Source organism: Pan troglodytes, chromosome 2, assembly GCF_028858775.2.
Source record: "Pan troglodytes isolate AG18354 chromosome 2, NHGRI_mPanTro3-v2.0_pri, whole genome shotgun sequence".
Classification (NCBI taxonomy): domain Eukaryota; kingdom Metazoa; phylum Chordata; class Mammalia; order Primates; family Hominidae; genus Pan; species Pan troglodytes.
In genome coordinates this window covers 169,922,606-169,949,593 of record NC_086015.1, presented here as the reverse complement: position 1 = coordinate 169,949,593, position 26,988 = coordinate 169,922,606, and the positions used below count along the sequence as shown (strand labels likewise).

General features: G+C 35.7%; 1 pseudogene; it reads right to left on the bottom strand.

The window, feature by feature from the left end:
• LOC100614778 (chromobox protein homolog 1-like) overlaps positions 1 to 26,744 on the bottom strand; it is a 47,220-nt pseudogene extending 20,476 nt beyond the window's left edge.
• Between the last annotated feature and the right edge of the window lie 244 nt (positions 26,745 to 26,988).

The following is a 26,988-nucleotide window of genomic DNA, read 5'->3' as shown; positions in this document are numbered from 1 at the left end:
TGATCTCACTACAAAAAATAAGTATGTGAGTTGATAAATATGTTAATCAGCTTCATTTAATCATTTCATGATGTATACATATTTTAATTTGTCAATTATACATTTATAAAATGGGATTAAAATAAAAATAAATAAAAGATACAGGCACATATAAAAGATGTTTCTAAGATGCTAAAACTGAATTAAAATTTTTTACATAGTTTACTACTGCTTTTAGAGTATAGTCAAAATTCTGAATAAAAATTAGCACATGTGGAAAGAAAGTTATATTTACTTGTTAAGATATCTATGTCATTTAAATTTTTCTGTAGTTATAAAATAGTAAGAATAAAGCATGCCAAAGAATTAAAAAAGAAAATGACCTTCAATATGTTTATACAAGCAATTCAACAAGCTACAAACAGAAATACCTAATGTAAATGATGAGTTGATGAGTGCGGGAAACCAACATGGCACATGTATACATATGTAACAAACCTGCACGTTGTGCACACGTACCCTAGAATTTAAAATATAATAAAACAAAAAAAGAAAAGAAGACAATAGAAATCCATGAATCTACCATTGAAGGAAATCACATTTTGATACATTTCTTTCTAGTCATTTTCTGAGCATATTTCTGTTTACATTATTAAAATCACGCTGTATGTAAAAAAATTTTTAAGATAACTTTTCATAATATTGAAGCCTAGAAATAATGTATTCTTAAAAAATAAGTGATTGTTGTAGAGTCATAATCTGTGAATTGTAAGTTCAATGAAGAATGTTAATGAGTAATTACCAAGGTCCTTTACTTTTAATTACATAATTTTCCAGTTGAGACAACCTGCTGTCACCACCAGTAGAGTTAAGACATCCTTTTGCAGCATAGCAGATATTTATCATTAAGTGGGTTTAATTAAATTAATAGCAACCAGCATACTTTTATTTAATGCATTGTACAATTTTTGAATACTAAATTATCCACAGTTTGTGAAATTAACTTCTAAATGAATTTTAAGCCAGGAAAAAAAAGTTTTAAAGTTTCACTTATAAACTCCAATGAGCAAAAGACTCCTTAGATCACTCTCACTTTGACTCTAAAATGTAATCTTTAAAAAAAAAAATCAAAACTACTTAAGCATCACAAGTTATGCTAACAACAAAGTTATAAATTCCCTGAAAGAGATAATTTTTTTATAAAACCATTCTGGTGGCTCTAATACAAGTGTCCCTTTCTACTTAAGAAGCAACATTACGTCACGTGCAGTAGTTCACGCCTGTAATCCCAGCACTTTGGGAGGCCGAGGTGGGCGTATCATGAGGTCAGGAGTTTGAGGCCAGCCTGACCAAAATGGTGAAACTTCATCTCTACTAAAAATACAAAAATTAGCCAGGAGTGGTGGTGCACGCCTGTAATCTCAGATACTCAGGAGGCTGAGGCAGGAGAATCGCTTGAACCCGGGAGGCAGAGGTTGCAGTGAGCCAAGATCACGCCACTGCACTCCAACCTGGGTGACAAAGTGAGACTCCATCTCAAAAAAAAAGAAAAGAAACATTATATAAGGAACTTTATTTCTACAAAATCATTTTTCCTTTTCTATCACACTTAGAATTTTAGTCATACAATTCATTCTAGTTTTTTAAATGTACCATCTGACATTTATTTTATTCCAAGGTGCTATTATATGACTTAATATTTTTAACTTATCAATTCCTGACTTTTTGTCCTTTTATGGCCTATTTTCTGCTTTTTAGTATTACTTTCTGTTTTTGACTCCTTCCTTCCCTATCACCACCACGTATCATCTTTCATTCTATGTCTCTAGAAAATGTCCTCACATGACTTCTTCCTGTCTGGTCCCTAACTCAGCTATGATCACCTGACCTTGACATATTCTTTGTTTATTAATGCAATAAACACAATCTGTATTGTACTCTTCATTTATAATTTGCTTTCTCTAGCAAACTTTCCTGAGAGCAAAACTACCCAACTGGCCACACTTTTCTCTGACACCCTATAGTGCGATATATATCAAAATTGCTTTGTGGGATAAGTCAGTCACCTACTTTTACAGATATAACACTTCCTCAACTAAGAAAAAAACACTTCGGAGAAAATAATGTAATCTGTATTTTATCTCTAGAAATGCAAATAAAACAGTCAAAGTTCTTCAATCAGATGAACCCATAAAATATCCAGGTGAGTTAAAACGAAATAATTCTTCAGCCAAAACTTTGTCATGTGATGGAAAAAACCAACAACAGCAACAAGCTCTACTGGTTCAGTTCCAGTTTCTGAGGTCACATCCATGACTATGACTTTTTACGTGTGTTTAGAAATTGCTGCATCCTGGCTTCATTTTTCTCCATTCCCTCAGTTTGATTTTTCTGCAGCTACAGACATTGTAACTGAGGTACCTGCATCTTCATCTTACTCTTTCCTGAATATACGCTTGTTTTTACTTCTTGTGATAAATATCAGTAATAATGACTTGCTTTCCCTTAACTCTGTAGCAAGAGAGATCTGTGGAAATTCAGATGGGTCCTCACTGGATTCAAACAGTGAGAGAGGCCAGGCATGGTGGCTCACTCCTGTAATGCCAGGAGGAGTTGTAATCCCACCTCGCTCCTGTAATCCCAGCAGGAGTTTAGAAGACATGAGGTCTCGCTATGTTTTCCAGGGAGGTCTTGCTATGTTGTCCAGGCTGGTCTCTAATTCGGCCTCCTGAGCCTGGAAGATCGCTTGAGCCCAGAGTTAGAGACCAGCCTGGGCCACATAGCAAGACCCCATCTCTACTAAACAGAAACAAACAAACAAACAAACACCAAAAAACGTAGTCGGGCATAGTGGAGTATGCCTGTAGTTGCAGCTACTTGAGAGATTGAGGCAGGAGAATAACTTGAGCCCAGGAATTTGAGGAAGCAGAGAGCTCTGATTAAGCAACAGAATGAGACCCTCTCACAGAAAAAAAATAGAAAAGAGGTTAGGGATAGATTGAGGAGAAAGAGAGTAGAGCTTAAATGGAGTCTAAAATTGTGCTAGAAATTGTGTCAGTTTCAATAGAAAAATAATGAAGCTGATTTGTTTTGCATTTTATTTATGTGTATGTATGTGTTTGTGTGTATATGTGATTTTGCAATTGATATTTTTCAAAATGAACTCACAGGTGCTGCTGCCTCAAATTCTTAGGTGTTTTCTAATGTTTGTCCACTGCCTTTAAAAAGGAACAAAAATTTGGGGTGTTTAATATGCTTAGTTCACACTTCACTTCATTGATAATTTTGCCTACCTCGCTATACTTTGTTGTGATTTTTAATGTTGATTTTAATGTTTAATGTCCATGAGGAGAAGTGACTTGTTTCTGTCTTTTACTGACTCTAAACGGTTTGTTTCCTTATTTCTGGATGGCTAAAAATGAACTTTTATTAAAATTCAATCATAAGCAAGTGGCTTAGTATACATTATTCTGGAATCATTTTATCTGGAATATATGGGCCCTTTGAAACTATTTCCAAAGTTTTAAAAATTATATTTTAATGCACTGTCCAATTTGCTGGTTTCTTTCACAGGAATAAATGTTTTCCATATTTTGGAAGGTCTTTATTCATTACATATCTATTATTGTCTTCCTAAATGCTTTAAACTTTTTCTTTTTTTTCACACACTATAATCTTCTTAACCTTTTCTTCTACTTCAGTAAGTTCAATGTTCCTTTTCTGATTTTCAATTAATTTTTTAGTATCTCTAATAATGCTTTATTTGTCTTCATTTTATTTTCTTAACTTAGTAGTATACGTCTTTATGTTTTCTTGTTATATTTTCAGCTTCTCTTTGTCATAGCTGTATTGAACTCATCTTTTTATTAATTTACATTTTCAAGTTTTTTCACATTTTCTTCTCTTTCTTGGCCTATATGTTGTACCAGCCAGGTTTTTCTTCTTTTTAATAATTAATTTTTATAAATTAATTAATGATGAATATGTAAGTAAACAAATGGAATAAATAGATATGATGGGAATTAGGAAAAATAGCTAACTGGCAAGTTATATATATATATCTTGGCAATCAGGTCAGGAGAATGAATGTTGAGTTCAAGAATTTTATACTCATTTATTTCTTTGGTTATCACTTTTTTAATGGTGACAAATCTTACATCATGTCTTATAAAGCTGCTTTAACAAAATTGGCATCTCCTCATAAACTCTTAATATGTAGACACTGAATTGACATGCTCTAAGACAGAACTCATCAGGTCACTGGAACAATGACGAGATAGAGTACATATAACAACTATTTCAGGTGTGCTCTTAATCTGTATGATTTTTATTGCATAAACTGAAGGAATTGGCTGCAACTACATTTTGTAACTCTTCTGTTACATTCTTTTCAGGAGTTGGAATAGATGAAATAAATGAATGTCTAATATGTGCCTTGCCCTGCCAGAACTATTTTGTATGGCACTCTGAACAAAATCCCTTTCATAATATTAACATATATTGAAAAATCCTTCTCACAATGAAAAAGCAAACCCATTATCTTATTCCAGCATAACTTATAAAATAACTATTTAAGTAATAAATATTTTCCTTTGAAGCTTTTTTAAAAAAATAAACTTTATTTTTTAAGAGAAGTTTCAGGTTCATGAACAAATTGAGAGGGATGTACAGAGATTTCCCTTATTCCCTCTTCCCCCCACATATGCATGGCTTCTCCTCTTATAAACATGTCCTACCATAGTGGTACATTTGTTACAACTGATGATCCTACATTGACACATCACGATCACCCAAAGTCCATAGTTTACATGAGTTCATTTTTGGTGTTGTAAATTCTGTGGGTTTGGACAAATGTATAATGACATGAATCTACCAGTATAATATCATATAGAGTAATTTCACTGCCCAAAACATACTTTCTGCTCTATTTATGTATACCTCTTTTACCCTAACCCCTGACAACCACTGATCCTTTTTTTGTCTCCACAGTTTTGTCTTTTTAAGAATGTCATATAGTTGGAATTAAACAGTATGTGGCTTTTTCACTTAACATTAATTTAAGTTTTCTTCATGTCTTTTCGTGGTTTGATAGCTCATTAATTTTTAGCACTGAATAACATTCCACCGTCTAGATATCATAAAACAGCTTATCCATTTACATACTGAAGGATATCTTAGTTCTTCCAAGTTTTTCTGAGTATGAATAAAACTGCTATAATCATTTGTGTGCAGATTTTTGTGTAGACATGTTTTCAATTCCTTGCATCAATACCAAGTACTGCAATTCCTGGATCATATGATAAGAGTATGTTTAGTTTTGTAAGAAACACGCCCAACTGCATTCCAATGTAGCTGTACTGTTTTACATTCCCACCACCAATGAATGAGAATTTCTGCTACTCCAAATGCTCATCAGCATTTAGTGTTGTCATTGTTCTGGATGTTGGCCATCCTAAACAAGTGTGTGGTGGTAACTTATTGTTGTTTTAATTTGTATTTTCCTCATTATATATGATGTGGATTATCTTTTAATATGGTATTTGCCATCTCTATATCTTCTTTGGTTAGGTGTTGTTAAGGTCTTGGGCCTATTTTTCAATTAAGTTGTTGTATTATTTTTGTTGAGTTTTAAAAAGTTCTTGGTATATTTTAGATATAGGCATTTTTTTAAAAAATGAAAATTATTTACAGGTTATATTAAACCCCATATTGCCTTCTATAGGATAATGACCACTATTTTGTTGGTATCTGGCCATACAGATAAAATAAACTAAAGTAACTGTCAAAGTGGTCAAATTATTAGCTCACTCATTTTAAAAGTCTAAGTACAAAAGGTTGGGGACATTTTAAAAACATGTGAAACCTAAATAAAGGCAAATTTACATAAATAAAACAATTGGTGTTGTTGAATTCCATGATATTAAGAACACATAAAACCACATGTCACAGAATCAACAATAGCAGGTGCAGTATATACAGAAACAAGACTGTTTATTTGCATTCTGCATTAAACTTAAATTGATAATGGGCTGAAAAATGTAACTAAAACATACTACGACTTGTGCTTGTGTCACAGATTTATCCATAGGTTTCATATATTCTAAATCTGTATTAAAAACTTTACTCTTTTAATTATCACTGTCAGAACATTAATTGAGAAATGTATCTTATATACCAACAGGAACAATTAAAAGTTTCCTTAAAATAAAAATATAATCACATTTAAAAAAAAATGATAGCACTTGTCTGGGTAAAAAAATTTATCTTTCTACCAAGATTTAACTAGATTTGGCTCCCTTGTCTCCTTTATTATAACAAATATTTGAAGTCTACAAGCCTCATCCTTGCTGACAATGAGAAATTATCTAGCTCTAAGGTAGCATATTTTACTTTATGTATCCAGTAGCATTCAAGTCCTAATTGTGCCAATTAGAATGTGTCTGCATAAGAACTTGATTCAGTGAAATCTATATCAGTAGTTGAGTGCCTAAAATAATATTTCTAGGTATTTCTCCAAGGCAAATAAAAACGTACATTCACACAAAGACTTGTGCACAGTGTTTTATGAAAGATTTATATAAAGTAGCTTAAAAACTGGAAATAATCCAAAAAGCTCACCAAAAGATGAATGAATCAACATATTGTGAGAAAGTCATGTGGGAATTTAAATTAGTTCATCCACTGTAGAAAGCAGTATGGAAATTTCTCAAAGAACTTAAAACAAAAATACACATGCATTCATATGTTCATCACAGCATTATTCACAATAGCAAAGATGTGAAATAAATCTAGACGCCCATCAAAAGTAGACTGGAAAAAGGTAATGTGGTATATATATGACACAGAATGCTACACACCCATAAAAAAGAACAACATCATGTTCTTTTCAGCAACATGGATACGGCTAGATATTTATCCTAAGCAAATTAACGCAGAAATAGAAAATCAAATATCAAATGTTATTTATAAGGAAAAACTAAACATTGGCTAAACATGGACATAAAAATGGGAAAAATAGATACCAGGGACTACTAGAGGGTAGAAGGCAGGGGACGTGTATGCATTGAAAAACCACCTATCGGTATTATGCTCACTGGGTGATAGGATCATATGTCAAACCTCAGCAACGTGCAATTTACCCATGCAACCAAACTAAACCTGTATCCTCTCAACTTAAAAGTCAAAAAAAAAAAAAAAAAGAGAAAGTAAACAAGATACTAACTTATTACAGCTATATAACAAGAAAATTATACAATTTTACTTGTTTATTTAATAATTTCAACTTTTATTTTTTGTGGGGTATATACCCAGTAATGGGATTGTAGGGTGGAATGGAAGTTCTGTTTTAAATTCTTTAAGAAAATCACTGCTTTCCACAGTGGCTGACCTAATTTACATTCCAACCAACTATGCAACTATTTTCTTTCTCTGCAGCCTTACCAGCATCTATTGTTTCAGACTTTCTAATATTAGCCACTCTGACTTTTGTGAGGTACTATATTATTGTGGCTTAGATTTGCATTTCTCTGATGATTAGTGATGATAAGCATTTTTTTCATGTTTGTTGGTCAGTTGTGTATCTTCTTCTGAAAAGCGATTATTCATTTTCTTTGCCCATTGACAATTTTAATACTACATCTAGTGTGCACATATGCAGAAACCCTCATTTCCCCAATGGTGCACATGCATGCATGGCTCCCCTTCCCCATTGGTGTGCACTCCTCTGCTGCTCCATCACTGCCCCATTGGTGTGCACTCCTCTGCTGCTCCATCACTGCCGCATTGGTGTGCACTCACCTATGGCAACCCCCACTGGCAAACTGGTGTGCACTATTCATGGCCTCCCTGCTGCCCCACTGGTGTGCACTCACCTATAGACTCCCCAGTGCAGCATACTCTCTCTCAGCTCCCCGTCACCATGCTGCAGTGCTTTTTCTGGCATTCCCCATTGGAATGTTTCCTGCAGACCAGTAACAACTTGGCTCCTCCAGCACAGTAGATGCTTGTCCTCATGGGCCAGAGAACAAAACCACAAAACTGGTTTTAGTCCCTTAGGGCCAGAGCACACAGCCCAAGAGTGCTGCTCTGAGTGTTAACCCCCTAAAAGCATTCAGAAATGAAACCAACTGGTTAAACCCAACTTAAACCACAGTCAAATCCTCAAGGGCATTGAAGAATATAAAAGCAAGAAGCCCAATCCAAAAGACAGCAACTTCAAAGATTAAAGGAACATCAGCCCACACAGATGAAAAAGAACCAGAGCAAGAATTCTGGCAACTTCTTACCTACAAGCGACTATACTAGCTCCCCAGCAATGGCTCCCAGATTGAAATGACTGAAAAGGTTGAAACCCAATCCAAAGAAATCAATAAAATAATCCAAGACTTTAAAGATGACATATCCATCTTAAGAAAGAATCAAACTGAATTTCTGGAATGAAAAATTTACTACAGGAATCTCATAATGCTATTGAAAGCATTAATAGCAGAACAAACCAAGGTGACAAATGACTCTTAGAGCTCAAAGACCACTCCTTTCTATCAGCACAGGCAAACAAAAATAAAGAAAAAAATAATTCTAAAACATGGATGAAATCACTGAGAAACATGGGATTGTGGAAAGAGACCAAATCTATAACTCATTGGCATTCCCGAAAGAGATGGAGAGACAGCAAGCAACTTGGAAAACATATTTGAGAATATTGCTCATGAAAATTACTCCTACCTAGCTAGAGAGGTTGACATGCAAATTTAGGAAATTCAGACAACCCCTGTGAAATACTATACAATATTATCATTCCCAACACACATAGTCATCAAATTCTCTAAGGTCAATGTGAAACAAAAAAGAAATCTTAAAGGTAGCTAGAGACAGAGGGCAGACCACCTACAAAGGGAACCCGATCAGGCTAATAGTGGACCTTTCAACAGAAACCCTACAAGCCAGAGTAGGTTGGGGGCCTATACACAGCATCTTTAAAGAAAAGAAATTCCAACCAATAATTTCATGTCTAGTTAAATTGAAGCCTCATAAATGAAGACAAAATAAAGTACTTTTCAGATGACCAAATACTAAGGAAATTTGTTACCACAAGAACTGCTTTAAAAGAAATCCTTTAGGGACTGCAAAAAATGGAAATGGAAGACTGATAACTGCCACCACAAAAACACAAATATGTAGATAACCCACTAAAACTATAAAATGACTATATTATAAAGTCTACATAACAACCAGATAACAACACAATGACAGGTTCAAATTCTCACATATCAATATTGAGCTTGAATGTAAGTGGGCTAAATGCCCCACATAAAGGCAGAAACTGACATGTTGGATAAAGAAGCAAGACCCAACTTGATGTTATCTTCAAGAGACCCATATCATGTGCAATGACACCCATAGGCTCAAAGTAAAGGGATGGTGAAATGTCTATCAAGTAAGTGGAAAACAAAAAAGAGCAAGGTTGCTATTCTTATTTCAGACAAAACAGACTTTAAACCAAGAATGATAAAAAAGAACAATGAAGAACATTACATAACAATAAGAGGTTCAATTCAACAAGAGCAGTTAACTATCCTGAATATATATGCACCCAACATTGGAGCACCCATATTCATAGAACAAGTTTTGAGACCTGTGAAGAGACTTTGATAACCTCACAATAATACCAGGAGACTTCAACACACCACTGACAGTGTTAAACAGATCATTTAGGCAGAAAATTAACAAACATATTAGGGACCTAAACTTAACTCTTGGCCAAATTAACCTAAAAACATCTGCAGAATACTCCACTCCAAAACAGCAGAATATACAGTCTCCTAATCTCAAAGCACATATTCTAAGATCAAGCACATGCTGGTACAGAAAGCAATTCTCAACAACAACAACAACAAAAAACATAACTCATACAAACCATACTCTTGGAACACAGTGCAGTAAAAATGGAAATAACTACCAAAAAGAGCTCTCAAAACCACACAATTACATGGAAATTAAACAAGCTGCTCCTGAATTACTGGGTACATAATAAACTTAAGACAGAAGTGAAAAATTACTCGAAACTAATGAAAACAAAGATTCAATACAGAGACTATTTTGGACATAGCTAAAGCAGTGTTAAGAGAAAAGTTTATAGTGCTAACTCACCACATCAAGAAGTTAGAAAGATCTCAAATTAACAACCTACCATCACACCTAGAGGAACACGAGAAACAAAAGCAAACCATTATTGAAGCTAGCAGAAGGAAAGAATTAACCAAAATAAGAACTGAACTTAACTGAATGGAATTAAACAAAAATCCATACAAAAGATCAACAAAACCAAAAGTTGGTCATTGAAAACAGTAAGATTGACAGACCACTAGCTAGATTAATAAAAAGAGAGAGAAGATCCAAATAAACACAATCAGAAATGGCAAAGGTGACATTATCACTGACCTTACAGAAATATTAAAAACCCTCAGAGACTATTTTGAGCGTTTCCAATTCTGTGAAAACAGATGTTGGTAATTTGATAGGAATAGCATCAAATCTGTTATTGCTTTGGGCAGTATGGCCATTTTAGCAATATTAATCCTTCCTATCCATGAGCATAGAATGTTTTTCCATTTCTTTGTGTCACCTCTATGCACACAAACTTGAAAACCTAGAGGAAATGGATAAATTCCTGGAAACATACAGCATCCCAATATTGAACTTGAAGAAATTGAAATCCTCAACAGACTGATAATTAGTTCTATAACTGAATCAATAAAAAAAAAAACTAGAAGAAAACAAAAAACTACCAATCAGAAAAGACCTGGAGCAGACAAGTCACTGCTAAATTCCATCTGAAGTACAAATAAGAACTGGTCCCAATCCTACTAAAATTATTTCAAAAAATGGAGGATGAGAGACTCCTCCCTGACTCATTCTAGGAGGTCATTATCATTCTGATACCTAAACCTGGCAAAGACACAACAACAACAAAACTCTTCAGGCCAATATCCCTGATGAAAATAGATACAAAAATCCTCAACAGAATACTAGCAAGCTGAATCCAGCAAAACATTAAAACCTAATCCAACATGGTCAAGTAGGATTTATTCCTGGGATGCAAGATCAATTCAAATACACAAATAAAAAAATTTGTTTCATCACATAAACAGAACTAAAAACAAAAACCACATGATCACCTCAATCAATAGAAAAAAAAGGCTTTTGATAAAATTCAATATATCTTCCTGTTAAAAACTTTCAATAAACTAGGCATCAAAGGAACACACCTCAAAACAATAAGAACTATCCATGTCAAACCCACAGCTAGTATCATACTAAACAGCGAAAAGCTGTAAGCATTCCCCTTGAGAAATGGAACAAGATGAGGTTGCCCACTCTCACCACGCCTATTCAACATAGTACTGGAAGTGCTAGGCAAAACATTTAGGCAAGAGAAATAAATTTCAAAACATTCAAATGTGAGGCAAGGAAGTTAAACTATCTCTCTTTGAAGAGGATGTAATTCTATATTTAGAAAACTCTATAGTCTCAGCTCACAGGCTTCTAGAACTGATAAATAACTTCAGTAAAGCTACAAGATACAAAATCAATGTACAAAAAATAGCAGCATTTCTATACAGCAATAAGGTCCACCTGACAGCCAAGTCAAAAACGCAGTATTATTCACAGTAGCCACAAATAAAATGAAACAAAACAAAAAAATACCAAGGAATACATCTAATCAGGGAGGCGAAAGAACTCTACGTCTAGAATTACAAAATGCAGCTGAAAGAGACAACACAAACAAATGGAAAATGTTCCATGCTCAAGAATAGGAAGAATTAATATTGTTAAAATGCTCATACTGCCTAAATCTAATAAAGATTCAACATTATTTCTATCAAACTGCCAACATCAGTTTCAATAGAATTAGAAAAAATAATTCTAAAATTAACATGGAATAAAAAATGAGCCCAAATAGCCAAAACAATCCTTAGCAAAAAGAACAAAAAGAGAGGCATGACACTACTCAACTTCAAACTATACTATAAGACTATAGTAATCAAAACAGAATTATACAGGTACAAAAACAGACATGTAGACCAATGGTATAAAATACAGAATAAAGAAATATAGCTACACACTTATAACTACCTGATCTTAGGCAAATATAACAATAAGTAGCAATGGGGAAATTACCCCCTATCTAATAAATGGTGCTGGGATAAATGACCAGCCATAAGCAGAAGATTGAAACTAGACCTCATCCTTTCACCATACACCAAAATTAAGTCACAATGGATCAAATATTTAAATGTAAGACCTAAAACTATAAAAACTCTAGACAACATAAGAAATTTCACAGGTCTTGGAAAATATTTCATGATGAAGCCTTCAAAAACAATTGCAACAAAAAACGATAAATAGACAAATAGGACCTAATAATACTAAAGAGCTTCTGCACAGCAAAAGAAACTACCAACAGAGTAAGCAAACAACCTACAGAATGAGAGAAAACATTTGCAAACTATGCATCTGATAAAAGACTAATACCCAGAATGCATGAGAAACTTAAATTGAAAAGCAGAAAACAAAAAATACCCCCATTCAGACACAGGCAGAGACATGAGCACACACTTCTCCAAAGAAGACATAAAAGAGACAAACAAGCATATGAAAAAATGCTCAACATCACTAGTCATGAGACAAATGCTAATCAAAACCACAATTAGATGCTTTCTCACACCAGTTCAAATGGCTGTTGTTAAAAAGTTTAAAATAACAGATGTTGGTAAGGTTGTGGAGAAAAGGGAATACTTACACGCTGTTGATGGGAATATAAATTAATTCAGCTACTGTGCAAAGCAGTGTGGAGATTTCTGAAATAACTTAAAATGTAATTAATATCAACCCAGCAATTCCATTACTCAGTATGTAACTAAAGGAGTACACATTGTGCTACAAAAAAGATGCATGTATGCATATGTTCATTGCAGCACTATTCACAATTGTGAAGAGGTAAAATCAGCCTAGATGCCTATCAACAATGGACTGGATAAAGAAAGTGAGGCACATATACACCATGGAATACTCGGCAGCCATAAAAAGAAATGAAATCATGCCCTTTGCAGCAGCATGGATGCATTTGGAGTCCATTTTCCTGGGTGAATAAATTCAGGAACAGAAAACCATATACCACATGTTTTCACTTGTAAGTGGGAAGCTAAACATTGGGTACAAATAAACACAAAGATGAGAACAATAGACACCAGGGCCTTATTGATTGGGGAGGGTGGAAAGAGGATGAGGGACAAAAAACTAGTCATTGTGTAATATGCTCACTACCTGGGTGATAAAATCATTTGTAAACCAAACCCCACTAACACACAATTTACTCAGGTAACAAACTTGCACATGTACCCCCTAAACCTAATAAATAAATACAAAAAAAAAATTAACAGGCAACATAGATATAATGGTTTAATGCTTTATTTTTCCTTCTTTCCTCTATTTATAATTCTGGTATGCAAATATGATTTTATAATGAAAAATAAATATGATAAAATATTCCCAATTATTACCTCTGTAATGGTTACTGGCAGAAATAAATTATATAACTGGTGAAGAGGAAAAAGTTTTTGGTGATCTCTATTTTTTTCTTTCTTTTTTTTTTTTTGTTTGTGGTTTTCATGTCAAATCTAAGAAACGTTGACTGATCTAATGTTTCCAAGATTTATGCATATATTTTCTTCTAAGAGTTTCAAAATTTTATCTTTTACATTTAGAAATTTTATTTATTTGGGTAACTTTGGTATGTGGTATGATGTAGGGGTTGAACTTCATTATTTTTTGCATGTGGATATTCAGTTGTCCCAGCCCAGTTTATTAAAACATTATACTTTTTGCTACTGAAGATTTTTGGTATCTTTATCAAAGATCAATTGAAAGTAGATACGAGGGTTTATTTCTGAACTTTCAATGCTGTTTCATTGATTTTCATGTCTGTCCTTGTGCCAATACCACACTGTCTTGATTACTGCAGCTTTACTGTAAGTTTGAAAATTATGAAATATAAGTCCTTAAATCTGCCCTTTTTTTGCAAGATCATTTTGTTTGTTCTGGATCCCTTGAATTTCCATATGAGTATATTGTGTTCGGTACATTTTTGCAAAATTTGGAGAATATTGCCATCTTTCATTTCTGTGATCTATAAATATGAAATATCTTTCCATTTATTTATGTCTTCTTTAATTTCTTTTAGCCATTTTTGGACAGTAGTTTTAACCTATTAGCCAAAACCAAAAATGGTTAAAATAAAATTGGAAAGATTAAGTATCTCCTGAATTTTACTCTCTGTCTATAAAGTTTGAGTTGCAACCAACAAAAGACATTAGCTGTTATTGAAGATCAAAATAATTTCATAAAATTTTAGAACATCCTCAAAAAAGGAAGAAGCAATCAGGATATTTGTTTTCACCAAGTATCTTAGACATGGGATAAGATTATGGAGGTTAACTATTCAGGATATTTGCTTGATTAAATCATATGGAAGAGTAAGCCATTTCAAAAAAAAATCTAGATATATACACACTTATTTTCACTGCTACAATTTTAGCTCTATTTCTTGGAAAATTTTACTGTATTTTAGATATTAGACACGATTGAAATGAAAATGAATATATTTTAGGTCACATTTCTGGTAATAGTGTAGTTGTTAAATGCAATTTTTTAAAAATCCTATTAAAAGTTTTTTTGAAAAAATCTAAAGTTTTACCCTTTAGTTTATGCACTGGGCAGAGTTTGTATTGTTCTATAGGCCCATAACTTTCTGTGAACTTAACACTCTATCTTCATGTCAAATGAGGAGGTAGCCTCGTTGCCTTTACAATATTTAGACTTTTCTACGATATATTCACTATGTAATTATTAACTTTAGGTTAACAAGTTATTTTAACTTTTTTTTTTTTTTTTTTTTTTTGAGACGGAGTCTCGCTCTTTCACCCAGGCCGGAGTGCAGTGGCGCGATCTCGGCTTACTGCAAGCTCCACCTCCTGGGTTCACGCCATTCTCCTGCCTCAGCCTCCCGAGTAGGTGGGACTACAGGCGCCCGCCACTGCGCCCGGCTAATTTTTTGTGTTTTTAGTAGAGATGGGGTTTCACCGTGTTAGCCAGGATGGTCTCGATCTCCAGACCTCATGATCTGCCCGCCTCGGCCTCCCAAAGTGCTGGGATTACAGGCATGAGCCACCGCGCCTGGCCTATTTTAACTTTTATAAAAGTTTAGATGTCATAGTAGTTGTAGACTGTTTCAGAGGTCTGACACATTGTTTTATACCACTTTTAACTAAAAACTCATGTAATTTATATGACTAATGACAGCAACAGCAACAAAAACACATCTAAAATCCATTGAATTCAACATGATAGAATTGTCTTTTTATTTTATAATAATTATTCAGAAATATCCCATTAATATTTTCTTTCATTCTTCAACTCCTAACATGACTTTTCCTCTCTGCATCATGTATCTTTTGATAAGTACCACATCTGCATATAAATATATTGTTTGATTGTGTCTCCATCCAAATCTTATCTTGAATTCCCACATGTTGTGGGAAGGACCCAGTGGGAGGTAACTGAATCATGGGGGCAGGTCTTTCCCATGATTTTCTCATGATAGTAAGTCGGTCTCAGGAGATCTGATGATTATATAAAGCGGAGTTTCCCTGCACAAGCACTCCTCTCTTTGCCTGCCACCATTCATGTAAGATGTGACTTGCTCCTCCTTGCCTGCTGCCATGATTGTGAGGTTTCCCCAGCCATGTGGAACTGTTAGTCCAATTAAACCTCTTTCTTTTGTAAACTGCCCAGTCTTGGGTATGTCTTTATAAGCAGCGTGAAAACAGACTAATACAATAAGCTAGCACAATAGTGGAAGTGCAGATAGGGAGCACATTCCTTTTAAGTTCATGACCTTGAGGTAACACATGCTATGCTACTTCTTTTCAGCTGTCATTGGTCTTACATAAGTCACACGGTCACATCTAGCTGCCCTGTAGGATGTAACATGAACTTTAAAATTGAATGACCATGTTTCCACCTAAATCCAGGAGCTGTATTTTGTTTTCTTTTTTCTTTCCTTCCTTCCTTCCTTGTTCCTTCCTTCTTTCCCTCCCTCCCTCCCTCCTTCCCTCCTTCCTTCTTCCTTCCTTTCTTTCCTTCTTTCTTTCTTTCCTTCCTTCCTTCTTTCTTTCTCTTTCTTTCTTTCTTTCTTCCTTCCTTTCTTTCTCTTTCTTTCCTCCTTCCCTTCTTTCTTTTTTTTTTTTTGGAGTCTCACTCTGTCACCCAGGCTGGAATGCATTGGTGCTATCTTGGCTCACTGCAACTTTCACCCACCCCGGGTTCAAGTGATTCTCCTGCCTCAGGCTCCTGAGTAGCTTGGATTACAGATGCCTGCCACTACGCCTGACTAATTTTTTTATTTTTGGTAGAGACAGAATTTCACCGTGATGTCCAGGCTGGTCTCGAATTCCAGACCTCAGGTGATCCGCCAGCCTTGGCCTCCCAAACTGCTGGGATTATAGGCATGAGTTACCACACCTGGCCTCCAGGAGCTGTATTAATAAAGGAAGGTGGTTAAAATGAATATTGATAAAAAGTTATATTTTTTAAAGGTAGGTTTTAGAAAACATATTTTGAGAGGAAAATTAATATATATACTATGTAGTAAATTATATATGTAGTTACATATGTGTGTAGGTGTATATGTGTGTGTGTCTTTGTGTGCATGTGTGTGTGTGCATTTATGTGTATTCTGATTTGGCAGCTAGATCAGAAATAAAAGTCATCTTCATTTATTTCTGATCTAATTTTCTTGCCGCTAGGAAAAGAGCATTGTAAGGTAATGGAGTAACAGTAGGTGTAATATTTGAATGCTCTTATAATTTAACAACCTGAGTGTCCATCAATAGATGAATAGAAAACTAACCTAGCATTTCCTAAGCATCATGGGGCTGCTATGAGGACTAATTGAAATATGATATATAAAAATACTTGTCACACTGCATATGAACAGCAAATGTAAGTTAATGCCTGCATTTAAAATGATGACTTCCGGGTTTCTAAATCCAATGGTCTATTTTATAATTAATCATAATTAAATTGCACACAACATTTGATGCAGATAACTACTTCCTTTTACTTTTAATTTTGTTCTTTTTCTTACTTTTAGATTACACATTTATAGTTTTCTTCCAACTTATTTGTGTTCATTTTTTTCTCTTGTATTCCCTTCTTTTTCTACCATATCTCTTAACATAGGAGTGCTCCATTGCCCATTCTTTCTCTTTTCTTCTCAAATGGAACTCACTCTCTTGGCAATATTATCCAGATATGAATTTAAATATTATAAATAGGGTGACAATTTCAGAAATTCTTATTGAACTTCTCAACTCCAGACTTTATACCCAATTTTTTAATAGATATATTCTCCTCAATGTTTAATGAACATTGCACATCCAAGTGAAGTTCCCGATCTACATCAAATCTCCTCTATTCAGTGTCTTCCACTTTTTAGGTTATAATAATTCCATTCTTCTAGGTGTTTAGACCAAAAACATGCAGTTGTCCTTGACTCCTCTCTTTATCACAAATTCCACATCAACATATCTATTACCCATGCATTCTGAATGGTATTAAAATATGACCTCTTATTCTTCTTTTGAAGGCTACCACTTTTTGTCAGATTCTCATCATTTCTTCCCTGGGTTACTGGTATCGTCTTTTAGCAAGTTTCTTGGCTTTTATTCTTGGCTTTTTATAGTCTATTATCAAGACAGGAACCAGAGAGCTGTGTCAAAAGGAGTTGTAGCTGAGGGGCACATCTAAGAGGCATTGTCTGTTAGATGCAGATCACAAGATACTAAACCTTGAGCCTGATGCTATAATTGAATGAGACTTCATGCTGTGTGGACATAATGGTTTTATGTTGCATGGAGAGAACAGAAGTAATTGAAGCTATAGGTAAGACCAGGCCAAGGTAATTTGCAAAATATGGCAATAAATATGGCCAATTATCTATATCCCTTTGCAATGTGACTTTCCTACCTTTCCCATCAGAAGATGGAGTTTATTTCCCTACCCCTTTCTATTGAACTGGCCTTGCTTATCTAGATGAATAGAATATTATGAAAATGATTGTATGTAATTTCCATGGCTAACGTCTTAAAAAATCATCAGCTTCCTTTCTTGCTATTGTGAGATACTGCTCTTTGACTTCTCTATAAGAAAGTCAGTTTCACCTCCTGAAGCATAACTGAGTCATTCCTGTCAGGACCTATGGCCTGTGTTGTGAAAGACCATGTTGGACGTTCCAGATCACCACCCCTCTATCTAAATACTGTGTAAATCAGCTTAGGCAAAACCAGCAAAGGAAGTGCACAGGAAACAGGGAATTTTGGAAATAATAAATACAGGTGTTTTAAACCATTAAATTTTAGGATGTTTTAGAATGCAATAAAAAAAATAAAACACATGACAACCCTAGTTGAAATAAAGTTATAAACTGTTCTCAATACTCATCTTTGCTTATTCTATTCTTTTTTTTCCACATCATGCTGGTGATCTTTAAGAAATTAATTAACATTGATAAATTTTATTGTTCATCTCCTCTACAAAAGTGTCAGTACTGCAAAAGCATAAATTTTTGTCTGATTTGTCTAATGATGCCTGATATACATCAGGCGTTAATAACCGAACAAGTGGATAAATCTAAATTATGATATAGCATTATTACATTTAATATTTCTAAACAAAGTTAAATGATATGCTTTATCACTTGTATAATTGCATCAAAAGTGGAAAACATTTTTTCTTATTTTTTTATTTATATGGTATATCTTAATTTTTCAATATTTTAAATATTATTTTTAATTTTTTCATAATATTTTAAATTTTTTTAAACTTTTTTCTTTCCTATGTCATGTTTATAAAATGAAGTTTATATGGGTGATCTCTACAGGCCTTCATATTCTGAGTTGAAAGAATTATGAAATATGAAGACTCAAATATAACAATTGCTATCAGAAATATTTTGTTTAATATTTGGAAACCTAAAAATCTATTCTGCTTCCAATGTCAGTCTGAAACCTAAACCCTGACACCAACTTCAAACAGCAAGTAAAAATAAATCAATTAGTAAAAGGCAGTTTTCAAAGAAAAGTGCCAACCTTTTGCATAGCTTTCAATGTCGATGGATCTCACATTTCACATACTGACTGGGAATACAAGTTTGTTTTAATGAAATCCTACATTTGTGACACTAACCTCTCTACTTATCTCTCCTAACACCATATCAATAGATTAGTTTTAATGACATAAATTGTCCTCAGCAGGGCTGATGTTGACTTCTATGATTTTTCTGTTTTATGATTTAACAATCCCACAGAAACTCTGAATATTTCCAGAGGTATAATTTTTACTTTTTTAGTAACTAAGTTACTTATGAACTGATAGATTCCCCTCTAAAAAGTACAAAGAAAATTTTGAAAAGCCCAATGTAGTAAATAATGCAGAATATGATTTGAAACATTACAAATTAAATACTGTCCATCTCTCCCACTAAGTTATAGCATTCATATTAGTGAAAGATGGAACCTGATATTGTTTGGATATTTGTCCCTACCCAAATCTCATGTTGAACTGTAATCCCCAATGTTGGATGTGGATGTGGGTCCTGATGGGAGGTGTTTGGATCATAGTGAAATGGGAGATTTCCCTGGTTTTCCTCGCAGGATATGTGACGGGGTGCAGCTTGCCTGTTCTGTTGCCAGAGCTGCTCAAATCTCTGAGGGGAGGGGTAGCACACAGATGGGTAGGTGCAGGAGCCCAAGTATGCATGTGTTACACTGTGCCATTTGACCCTTGCCATCTACAGACAGCTTGAGTGTTAACCAGCTCAGTGGACTCTCTGCCTTTCTGCAAGGGCAGAGGGCCAGTGTGACCACTTTCTGTATCCCAAGCTCTTTTCCAGCATCCTTGAAGAATCGGGTCACACAAGGACTTAGGTGAATAAGGTTTTATTGAAAGGTGGAGGTGGCTCTCAGCAGGACGGATGAAGAGCTGGAAGTGGGGATAGAGTGGGAAGATGATCTTCCCCTGGAGCCTGGCCTTCTAGCAGTGGAACCCCTCTCCAACTGTCCCTAGTCGAACTCCTCTTGGCATTCAGACATTCCTCCTTTTCTCTCTTTCTCTGCCACATCATTCCACAATTTGTCTTCTTGTCTCCTTGACTGCTCCTCTGCTTCTAGCGCCTGGGGTTTGGTGTTTATATGGGTACAGGATAGGAGGTGTGGCAGGCCAAAAGGCAACTTTTTGGGTGCAAAAACAGGAATGACTGTCTCCACTTAGGGCCATGGGTCTCAAACCTTGAGGGTGGGGCCTTTTCTGGGGAACTGCCCTCTTCTAGCCAGTATTTCCCTGTCTCCTGTCTGTATCAATGGGTTGGATCACTTAGGAATGTCTTGGGCCATCCCCTTGGTGATAAGTGAGCTCTCACTCTAAGTTCACAGGATATCTGGTCCTTTAAAAGTATGCGACACTTCCTCCCCACTCTCTCTCTCTCTCTTCTTTCTCTATGTGACATGCCTATTTCCCCTTTGCCTTCCGTCATAATTGTAAGCTTCCTGAGGCCTCCCTAGAAGCCAAGCAGATGTCAGTACCATATTTCCTGTAAAGCCTGGAGAACTGTGACCCAATTAAACCTCTTTTCTTTATAAGTTACCCAGTGTCAAATATTTCTTTACAGCAATGCAAGAATAGTCTAATACACACCTTGTCTTACACTTTATATTTATCTTATTCTATTATGACTGTAAGTCTGAAAACAGCAGTTTCAAGAAGTTTGAGTCACCTTAAAAAATGCACTTTGGACATAAAGGAAAAGCACATGTGTCTCCAACTCTATACTCTTTTCACCATACTACACTTCTTCCTGTTTGCACTGAATAGCAGTGTTGCACTTTAGATTCTTTGAAAACTAATATTGGGATAGAGCATGGTTTCAAGATATTATTTAAAAGCAAACACATGTGAAAGAAAGGGGAAGAACTGGGATCAGGTATTGAAAAAAAGTCTGACTGTCATGTAGACAGGACAAACTCTGGAAAACTAGCAGAGGGTTTAGGAACAATTATTGTCTGTCACAGTGTCTCAGATTGGGCCAAGATGACTTTGCCTTTATACCCCTACCTCTCTCAGTCACTAGATATGGGCTGACCTTAGGCGAATCCTGAAGGAGTTGACAGCTCCAGGCTCTCTGTCTGTTGCCTGCACACTCCACAGCCAGAAGACAGCAAGTCATTTCTTGAAGGGGAATTTGGACAACATACTTTGTGTCTAATACAGACATCACTTTTAAAAAACTGCTTTTTCTAGAATTTTCTACAATATTCCATATCTTTTCTGTCCTAAACATGAGCACTTAGGAAGAGAGTAAATCCCTTAGAAATGCCTTTAATTATGTAAAGACCTTAAAATCTCATGGATTCTAGCAATAAAAATAAAAGAAGTACTTGGGAAATAAACAAACTACAATGTAAAAATTTTGATCTTCTATAGGAAACGCTCTCTAACCCTTTAATATATTCCAGTTGGCACACTGAACAATTCCTATTATTTTGCATGCCACATTTTATTGTAATTTTTAAATCTTTTGTGTTTTTAGAAGTTCATGGAGGTTGAACAGAATCTTATTCAGCTTTATAATACATAATACTTACTAGAATGTCTAGCACTTATTAGACAACAAATTAATGTTTTCTGAGTTAATGTAAAATTTTCACCCCTGGCCAGACACAGTGGCTCACGGCTGTAATCCCAGCACTTTGGGAGGCCAAGGCGGGTGGATCACGAGATCAGGAGTTCAAGACCAGCCTGATCAACATGGTGAAACCCCATCTGTACTAAAAATACAAAAATTAGCTGGGTGTGCTGGTGTGTGCCTGTAACCCTAGATACTCAGGAGGCCTAAACAAGAGAATAACTTGAACCCTGGACTCAGAGGTTTCAGTGAGCTGAGATCACACCACTGCACTCCAGCCTGGGTGACAGAGCAAGACTCTGTCTCAAAAAAAAAAAAAAAAGAAAAAAGAAAAAAATCACATCTTTCTCTCTTTACAATTCTGACACTACTTTCTCATTCCAGCTTTTTATTCTTGACTATGTAGAGGGTTTAGTAAGAACACAGAAACAAAAAGATGCATAGTAAATCAATATTACAATTCACAAAATTATTTTGGCAATTCTCAATAGAGACTAGATATTATTTAGGTATTCAAACAATAAAGTAAGTCATTTACTTTATCATAGCAATAAAACTTTTAGACTTCTCAAAGCAAATAATTTATATTTCTATTTTGTTTCTTCTGGAAGCAAGTTGTTACTTTAACTTTTTACTGGTCACTAGACAACTCACATATAAGAAGCAATAAATGTTACCTTATCACATATATCACATTCCTCAGAAAAAATAATAACTTTAATATAGAAACATTGAATAAAAATCTAAAGAAGGGAATAACTTCTCAAGAATATCATAAAAATGAAAACTACATTTCTAAAGGCAAACAGACAAAATGCAAGTACTGTGAATTTCCTTGCAATTTATCATCATTTGAAGGTTTTTATTCTTTGCTACACTATTTGCATTAGAGCCAGGTATGTTTCCATTCTCCTGGATTGCCTTCACTATCTCCAGATTATTTTTACAGCATCACCTCAAATCCTCTTTTATTCAATCCTTGATTTATTTCTGTTATAACACCATATAGTCTAACCCTTTAGTTTTCATCTTCCAGCAACTGTGGTACACTCTTTAAATTTTTAGATGTGTAAATTTTCTTGTTTGGTTTCTGTGATTACCTGAGTCAATTTCAACAGTCAAATTGACGAGTCATCTTAATTCAACATCATAGTATTTGATCTTCTTTATGTTTTACTCGATATTATGTCTGTTAGATGCATCTATGCCAATGCGTTTAAATAGTTTGTTGTTGTTGTTTGTTTGTTTTTTTGAGATGGAGTCTCGCTCTGCTGCCCAGGCTGGAGTGCAGTGGCATGATCTTGGCTTACTGCAACCTCCGCCTCCAGGGTTCAAGCAGTTCTCCTGTGTCAGCCTCCTGAGCAGCTGGGAATACAGGTGCCTGCCACCAGGCCCAGCTAATTTTTGTATTTGTAGTAGAGATGGGGTTTCACCATACTGGTCAGGCTGGTCTCAAACTCCTGACCTTAGATGATCTGCCTGCCTCGGCCTTCAAAATTGCTGGGGTTACAGGCATGAGCCACCACTCCAGGCCTCAAAACATGTAAACAAATAAATTTTGAAAAAGAAGTAGACAAAAAGGAAGGAAGGAAGGAAGGAAGGAAGGAAGGAAGGAAGGAAGGAAGGGAAAAAATTAAAGAAAAAAATTCTCTGGAGCTAGAAAAAATTGCAAATTATCTAGGAATAAAATTATAAACTTTAATAGGAGACATTAAAGAAAATCTAAATAAATGGTTGCAATATATTCCATGTTCATGGAGAATAAATGCCAATATTACAAACATTCTAAGTGTCATTAAATCTGTCCCCATATTTAAAGCAATTCCACTCAAATTAGTTTACATGTTTTGCTTTGTTATACATAAATGCTCTGAGTTTTGGAATAGTGCTCTTAGGTCCTGCAAATCTTGCTAAATTTTGCAATTGTTTTTAACACTGTGGTGATAAAAAAAAATGTACTGGGGATGTGGATAAAGGTATTTACAAAGGATTTAGTGGTGTCCTTTGACTTCTTTTTGTAAGCTGGAATTGATAGAAGGTGATGCTGCCCTCAAACTAGGGTATCCAGCTTCTATGGTGTTAATAATATCTCAGAAAGACAGAAACTACGTGGAGACACTTAGCTGTCAGAAGAAAGTGAGAAAATTACCCTAATGTATAGCAAGACCTTAAGGACATTTAAAGTGCCTTGATCCACAGAGACATGTGATGTTTTTAGATACAAGATGTGCAGAATGAAACAGGAATTGTTTGTACAACATGAAAAAATTTCTTACATCTGGATTTCAGAAGTCTAACTCTGCTGAAATAAAAAATCATGATTTTTTTCAACCTTCATTCTAGATGTAATAGAATACACAGACCCAGAGCCCACTAATTAAATAGCATTCTGTGTCACCTTAAGGAAATGTCCTGTGATGTCACCACAAGCCTATACAGTAATTATACCCCTGAATCTTTTCTGAGCAAAAGAATTTGATGTGACATCTAAATATAAAAGTCACAGGGGACAGAGTTATAGCCAGACATTCAGAGTTACAAAATAAAGTATCTAAGCAGACATTAATACAAGGATCTCTGATATTCCATCTTTTCTGTTATTTGAGTTGCGGCTTATGAATGCCAGAGGATAAAACAGCCCTGGCCTAATCCCATCTCACAGTGGGTTCAATGGGTTCACAGATGTGACCCATGGTTATTTTTCTTATGCCTCAGTGCAAGATTTAGATAAATTATCAGCTGGCTGAACCTTTCTATAGGTTACTTTACATGTGAAGTAACAGCCATTTAGTAGAAACTCAAATGTTTACCATCATTAGGCTCCATTGTTTTAAAAAAAGTGTTCTGAGTAATAAAACTACTTACCTAGTAGGAATCTTTACTCCTTTTTTTTTTTTTTTTTTTTTTTTTTTTTGATTCAGAGACTTGCTCTGTCACCCATGCTGGAGTGCAGTGGCATGATCTTGGCTTACTGCAACCTCTGCCTCCCAGGTTCAAGCAATTCTCCTGCCTCGGCCTCTGCAGTAGCTGGGATTACAGGTGTGCACCATCATGACTGACTAATTTTTATTTTTTGATTTTTTAGTAGAGACAGAGTTTCACCATGTTGGCCAGGCTCTTGTTGAACTCCTGACCTCAGGTCATCTACCTGCCTAGGCCTCCCAAATTGCTGGGGTTACAGATGTGAGCCACTGTGCCCAGCCAGAATCCTTATTTTAAAGTTGAACCTGGTGCTCATGTTGAGATAATTATGGTCATAACTGGCTGTTGTCATGAGGCCAGCAGAAGTTAATATATTATCTGGAAGAGAGCTCATACCATGGTAACATGATTAGGCTTTGTGTCCCTACTCAAATCTCATCTTGAATTGTAATCCCCATATTCCCTATGTGTGAATATAGACACAAGGTGAAGGTAATTGAATCATGGGAGAGGTTTCCCCCATGCTGTTCTAATGATAGTGAGTGAGTTCTCTTGAGATCCGATGGTTTTATAGGGGGCTCTTCCCGACTTTGTTCAGCACTTCTCCTTTCTGCCACCACGTGAAGAAGGTGCCTTCTTCCCCTTTGCATTTTGCCATAATCGTAGGTTTCCTGATGCCTCTCGAAACATGAAGAACTGTGAGTCAAATCTCTTTCCTTTATAAATTACCCAGTCTTGGGTATTTCCTTATAGCAATGTCAGAATGGACTTATTCAGTAAATTTGTACTAAGCTAGTGGGGCATTGCTATGATACCCAAAAATGTGAAAGCAATTTTGGAACTGGGTTACAGGCAGAGGATGGAATGTTTGGAGGGCTCAGAAGAAGACAGAAAGATGTGGGGAAGTTTGGAACTTCCTAGAGACTTGTTGAATGGCTTTACCCAAAGTGCTGATAGTGATATGGACCATGAAGTCCAGGCTGAGGTGGTCTCCGATGGAGATGAGTAACTTCTTGGGAACTGGAGCAAAGGTGACTCTTACTAAGCTTTATCAAAGAGACTGGCCACATTAGCCCCCTGTTCCAGGAATCTGTGGAACTTTGAACTTGAGAGAGATGATTTAAGGTATCTGGCAGAAGAAATTTCTAAGCAGCAAGGTGTTTAAGAAGTGACTTGGGTGCTTTTAAAAACATTCAGTTTTACATATTCACAAAAATATGGTTTGGAATTGAAACTTATGTTTAAAAGGGAAGCAAAGCATAAAAGTTTAGAGAATTTGCAGGCTGAAGATGCAATAGAAAAGAAAAACCCATTTTCTCAGGACAAATTCAAGCTGACCACAGAAATTTGCACAAGTAATGTGGAGCCAAGTGTTAATTGCAAAGACAATGGGACCAGAGCATGCCATGGGTCTTCATGGCATCCCCTTCCATCAGAGGCCCAAAGGCCTAGGAGGACAAAATGTTTTCATGGGCTGGGCTAAGAGCCTTGCTACTTTATGCAGTCTCAGGACTTGGTGCCCTGCACCCCAACCTTGGCTAAAAGGGGCCAAAATACAGCTCAAGCCATTGCTTCACAGAGTGTGAGACCTGAGCCTTGGTCGCTCCTACCTGGTGTTTGGTCTTGAGGTCACAGAAATCAAGAATTGAGGTTTGGGGACATCCACCTAGATTTTGGATGATGTATAGAAATGCCTGTATGTCCAGGCAGAAGTCTGCTGGAGATATGGAGCCCTCATGGAGAACCTTTGCTAGGGCAGTGCAGAAAAGAAATGTGGGGTCACAGCCCCCACACAGAGTCCCCACTGGGGCACTGCCTAGTGGAACTATGAGGAGATGGCCAACATTCTCCAGACCCAAGATCCACCGACAGCTTGTATCATGCACCTGGAAAAACCACAGACACTAAACACCATCTCATGAAAGCAGGTTGGATGTTGGCTGTGCCCTACAAAGTGACATGGGTGGAGTTGCCCAAAACCATGGGAACCTACCTCTTGCATCAGTGTGACCTGGATGTGAGACATAGAATCAAAGGAGATCATTTCGGAGCTTTAAGATTTGAGTGCCCTGCTGGATTTCAGACTTGCACGCAGCCTGTAACCCCTTCATTTTGGCCAATTTCTCCCGTTTGGAATGAGTGTATTTACCCAATGCCTATACCCCCATTGTTTCTAGGAAGTAACTAGCTTGCTTTTAAATTTATAGGTGAGAGGGACTTGCCTTGTCTTAGATGAGACTTTGGACTTGGACTTGTGGGTTAATGCTGGAATTAATTAACAGTATGGA